Source organism: Grammomys surdaster, unplaced genomic scaffold (assembly GCF_004785775.1).
Source record: "Grammomys surdaster isolate TR1022 unplaced genomic scaffold, NIH_TR_1.0 146, whole genome shotgun sequence".
In the NCBI taxonomy this organism is placed as follows: Eukaryota; Metazoa; Chordata; class Mammalia; order Rodentia; family Muridae; genus Grammomys; species Grammomys surdaster.
Window position 1 is genome coordinate 563,283 of NW_021604604.1, and position 5,926 is coordinate 569,208.

At 42.3% G+C, this 5,926-nt stretch overlaps 1 pseudogene; it reads right to left on the reverse strand.

Annotated features, from left to right (window-relative positions):
• Nucleotides 1-3,264: 3,264 nt before the first annotated feature.
• LOC114619078 lies at nt 3,265-4,266 on the reverse strand (annotated as a pseudogene).
• Nucleotides 4,267-5,926: the final 1,660 nt, after the last annotated feature.

Sequence of the window (5,926 nt, forward strand, 5' to 3'; positions counted from 1 at the left end):
AATAAAACTGCTGTCAGAAGAATCCTGAGCGTGGTGTTCTCCTTATCGGCGAGGCGGCGCCCCGCAATCAGCACCTGGAGGGTTGCCTTTTTTTATGGAACACTACCAGGAAATATGCTGTGTGAGATACTTAAACAAAACAACTGTTAGTATGACAATTCCTTCCATCATAGTGTAAGTGGCTATCCACAAGCAGTCAAACAGCCTCTTAATATTGTCCCATTAAAGAGACAGCCACCCTTTAGGAGAGTAAAAGGGCATAAATCAAGACACTCTGAATGTTCACATAAATTCCAACTGTTTATAATGGGGTCATATCAGATTCTAATGAGATCCCTGTTAACATAGGGAGTAATATTGGAAGCATCATGTTAGGTAAACCTCTGCATACTGAGTGTGAGGTTAGATAATAATATTGGATGTTTCCTGGTGAATTTTACACCTCTCCATCACACAGTCCCATCTGCTTTGATATGATTGCAGAGGAATGCATGACAAAAGTGAAAATTAATGGACAAAGACAAAGAAGACAGAAAAGATGACCACCAAATGAAAGCCAAAAAATCTGAGTTGAGTTGTCTGATTGTCTGGAGGATTTTTAAAATTAATGCAGATGACTGAACCAACTTGAAGTAAGATGGTAAAGATGAAATGAGTTCTTCTGCCCCTTAGTAGATAGTAGACACATATCAACATGATACTGGCTTCTCTGTGGGTCAAAGTCCATTTTCCAGTGACAGACATGGAATGACAAGGGACAGTCTCAGACAGTCCCAGAGTACTTCCTGTTGTGGGGTGAGCTCACTGGCCTGATGGATGCACCTCTGCTTTCCTGTTACTTCAAGGCCAAGAGCAGGGCCTCTGCCTTTCACCATCCCCCACCCTCACTAATAGCATCAGCTGAGAGGGAAGGACATGATTCAGGGTAGAACTTTGCAAGCTTGTGGGGCAAGTTCATTTGCTTGGGTAATGACAAAGCTGATAAAGGTTTTGACTAGTGTCTTCAGGTCTGAAGTTAAGGCATTTAACCATTTTGAATTGACTTTGTGTGTGTGTGTGTGTGTGTGTGCACGTGTACAAGAGAAATAAGGATCTAGTTTATTTTTTCATGTATTTAACCTGTTATCTCAGCATTCTTTCTTCATGGGGATTTCTTTTTCAATGATATGTTTTTGACAGCTTTGTCAAAGTTTTGGTGGCTGTACCTGTGTGGTTTATTTCTGGTTTCTGTTGTCTTTCACTGGTCTACAAGCTGCTTCTGTGACAGTGCTGTTCTACCTCTGTCCCTATGGCTCTGTGGTATAGTTTGATGTTAGGTGTTGGGATACCTTCAGCATTGTTCTTTTTGCTCAGGATTGCTTTAGCTTCTTGAGGTCTTTTTACTTTATTTATTTATTTTTTGCTTCGACATTAATTTTGTTTTAACTAGTTCTGTGAAGAATGTAATTGAAATTTAACATGAATCCTGTTAGGTCTATAGATAACTTTCAGTAATATACTCATTTTCAAAACAAAATTTCCAATCCATAAGCCTGGGGGGCAGGCCTTCCCATCTTGTAGTGTCTTTTTCAGTTTTCTTCCTCAGCATTGTAGAAGTCTTTTAGCTCCTTGGCCAGGTTTATTCCTAGGTGTACAGTTTTGAAATTACTGTAAATGGGACCCCCATTTATTTCTTAGCAAGTTCACTATTGGTATATACAATGGACTTATTGTGCATCATGTTCCTTTGCTGACATCCTATCATATTTAAGATGTGTCTGGTGGCTGCTTAATGAATAGGATCATAACATTTACAAATAATGATAATTTCAGTTTTTCTTTTTTGTGTCCTTTTTATTTCTCTTGTCTTGTTGCTCTAGCTAAGACTTTTAGGATTACATTGAATAAAAGTAGAAACAAAAAAACATTACCCCCAAATGAAAAATCAAAACAAGAAAAGAAAGCATCTTCATTGCTTCCTGGTTTTAAAGGAAATACTTTCAGTTCTCCCCATGTCAGATAATGTTATCTATATGTTTGTTGTATACAACTTTTATTTTTCCATCTTAAAGTAAAATTTAAAGTTAATGTAGATAATAATGGGTTTCATTATGACATCTTCCTGTGTGTGTGTCTGTGTGTGTGTATGCCCATGCACACGTGCGTGAAAGAGAGAGAGAGAGAGAGAGAGAGAGAGAGAGAGAGAGAGAGAGAGATTATACTATATATCCCTCTCAAACTGATATCTCCCTCAATGCCCTCTCTTGCTGGTCCTCTCCCTCCTCTGAGATAGTCTCTTTCTACTTTCATGTCATATGTATTCCAACTACCCTCCTCCCACTTATGCCTTCCTCTCTTAAGAGCTCTTCCCCTTCCATGTTCTTTTTCTACTTATCTTTCTCCGTGTTTCTCTGTTTCACTCTGTCTCTCTCACACATACTCATATACACACATAAACACACACCTATCCACATATACAGACACACATGAACATGCATACACACAGCACACACATGCACATATAAGTACACACAGGCACGTACGTGCACATATGCACACACCACATATATATGCATTTAAATCTTCATAGGAGAGGAAACCTGCAGTGTTTGTCTTTCTGAGCCTGGCTTATTGTTCTTAACATAGTGATTAACATTTATTTTTCTGCAAATTTTGTTTCTCTTTACAGCTAAATAAACTTTCATTTTGTATGTATAACGTACTTCTTTATCCATTGATCAGCAAAAGGATAACTAGGTTTGTTCCATTTCTTATTGTGAATAGGTGCAGCCATAAAATAAATACACAAATGTCTCTGCGGTACATCGATTTATAGTTCTTTGGTAATATATTCCTGAGTGATACAACTGAATGATATGACAGTTCTGGCTTCAGTTTTTTTGTTTATAAGCTCTGTCCTGATTTCCACAGGAACTACCTTTCCTAACAGTGTAAAAGATTCCTTTTCCCACATCCACACCAGGATTTGTTGTCTGTTTTTCCTTGATGATGATTATTCTGACTGGAATGAGCTAGAATCTCAAAGTAGTTCTAATTTACATCCCCTCCCCCCCCCCGCCCCCGCCCCGATGGCTAGGCCGGCGGACAGCTTTTCCTCCCTTTTTAATTATCTATTTCCCCAGTTGTTTACCAGAGCTGCACTGCCTTTAGTAGCGTCCGTTCTTTGAATACCCGCGACCTCTGCTGGTCACATTTAGTTTTGCAGTTTGTGGTCCAGCCAGGTCCAGTTCCTATATCCCAGTTCTAACTTGGCGAGTAGGGGTATTTTTTTTTTTTTTTTGCTTGATCAATCTGTTTATTGTCTTTATGAAAAAATCTTCATAGAAAATTGATTTAGCTTTCAGCAGCCCGTTCCTGAGCTCTGAGGAAGCTTGCCTTCTTTTGAGCAACCCGGTCTTTCTTCTGGGCAAGAGCCATTTTAGGACGATTCCACCTCTTCTTCTTCACTTCTCTCTTGGGCTTCTTCTCATAGACCGGATTCTCTCGAATAGCAGCATGAGCTTTCTTATGCATCTCCTCCATCATGTCTGGAGTTACGTTGTTCTTGATGTACTGTGAGAACTGTTTCTTATATGCATCTTCATTTTCCTCCATTAGGTAGCGCATGTAGTCTGCCACATTCTGACCCATGATGTGCTTCCAACGTACCTCTGCATGGAACTCCTTGCTTTCAGAGTCATAACCAGGGAATCGTTTGGTATTATGAGGGATAGACAAGCCTCCATCCACAGCTCCCTTCAGGGCCCCGAAAACTTTATTGCCAGTTGTAGTTCGGGCAAGACCTGCATCCAAATAGCAAGTGAAGGCACCAGGCTGACCGTCAATGCTTTCCACATTGTATTCATTTCCATTCACCTCCACCTGGCCTTCATAGATCTTGTCCATGCCAAACCTATTCAGAAGCCTGCGAGCCAACAGCAGGCCAGTGCAATAGGCTGCAGCAAAATTTGTCAGGCCAATTTTCACACCGTATTTTGGAAGTTCATGTGCATATGCTACGCAGACGATCATATCCCCTTCTATATGGGCATATGCAATCTGGCAGATGGTATCTCTGTTAGTTACATGAACTCTCATCCTATATTTGGGTGTGTTGTACTTATTCTTGTCCTGGATCACCAATCGTTTCCGTGCATAGTAGTCAGTTTTACCTTCTCGTCGCCTTCTAAATCTCACTTGATATCTTTTAAAGTAGGCCTTATTCTTGACAACTTTCACGAACCCCATCCTGCGGAGCAGAGACCCGCAACCGCGGCTCCACGCAGACCTCAGGGGTATCTCTTAATGCCTTGGCACCGGATCTGTACACACAGACCTGTCCTAATATTTTCAAAATCTACTATACATTAGTCATCCTGTTAATGGAGGGTGAGTATATATGTCTGTGGAGGAAAAGTACCCCACGGGAGCTTCCGGGTGCTTACCCTGTACCGCAGGGAACCTCATAGCAGATTGGTGACGTCAACAGACTCAGAGCTATCAAACTCTAGATTTTTCCTAATTGAGGAGGTCTGCTTCTACTACCAAGGAGAGGTGCTATCCTCACATACTTCACATCCTGAACTGAGCCTCTGGCCGTTTGTCCCTTTTGCCTTTCCAAATGCACCCCAGGGCTGTGCAGACCTCCTCCCTGATTGGCGTGGCAGGTTGAATTTGGGCTCCTTGACTTGGGATTGCTGCGTAGTGTAGGTCCTCAGGTCAATTCAGTTTTAAACAACATGTTATCCCTTTAAGAAGGCACTTACACACTGTACTCTGTGTCATAGCCGGTGACAAGATGGAATTCATCACCACAGTCAACCCTACTGCTAGAGGAATCACTGTCCCCCCAAAACCTACTGGATTTGGAGGTTTGTGTGAGCTACCGGTTTGGTCTGAGGATGGGACTGTCAGTCTCTTCACCCAGGCCACCTGGCTTGTCATTTGAATGAGACCCCACGTTTTAAGGCTCGGGGTGAGGAGCTGCTTGAGTGGAGCTATGTTTAGCTTGGCTCCCCTGCCCCCCCCACCCCCATCTCTCTCAAAGCATCACCTTTATGTCCAGCTGACCTGTCACTCCTTTTGAATGTTAACAGGGCTTTTCCTCTGCTTCCTTCTTGAGGGAAGTCGTGAGTAGAGTCTTTGTTCAGCACATCCATGGACAATGGATGAACAGGGCAGGTGTACACCATCTTCCCATTCATCCCTGAGCAGTCACGTTGGTTATTAGATGGACTGTTGCTGTATCATCCTGCTTGGGCTCAGGGAACCTTCATTTTTTACTATCAACGACCTCGAAGCAAATGAATGGTAACTTTGTCGTAGAACACTGTTACAATTATTCTATGTTTAGTTATTATTATTGATATGTTATGGTGCCTGACATATAAGTTGATTTTAATCAGAGGTGTGAATTCACAGGAAAATTATCCTAATGTGATTTCTATACCAGCTGAAGGTTTAGGCATCCTCTGAAGGTCTTAGAATTGCATCTGGGTTAATCTTAATTTTTCCTAAAGCATCTATAGAAGTTTCCTCTACCTCTCTGTCATGTGAACCAACAGTGGGGAGAGGCTGAGCTCAGAGGCGGCCACTCTGAGTAGTCTGAGAAGACAGTCTTCAGAAGCACCCATGTCAACAACTTGTCCAAGCAGTGTCCAGCCACAGCTTCATGTTACTCCCCTGGAGTCCCTACCAGCTCTGCAAACCAAGTGTGGTTGTAGTTTGAACAATCTGCACATGCCACTCGGTTTGTTTTAGGTGTCTCATCACACAGGGATGAAGCTCTGGATCTGAGATTCAACAGTGAGACCTCACCTTGTAAACAGTGTTTACAATGAATGCTGGTTTGTACCTGACCACCCTGTCCTGTGCTGCAGGTCTCAGAGGCTCTTGGAAGCAGTCACATCACCCTCATATTTCTTCCATGGGGCTCAGCGCTGTCCCA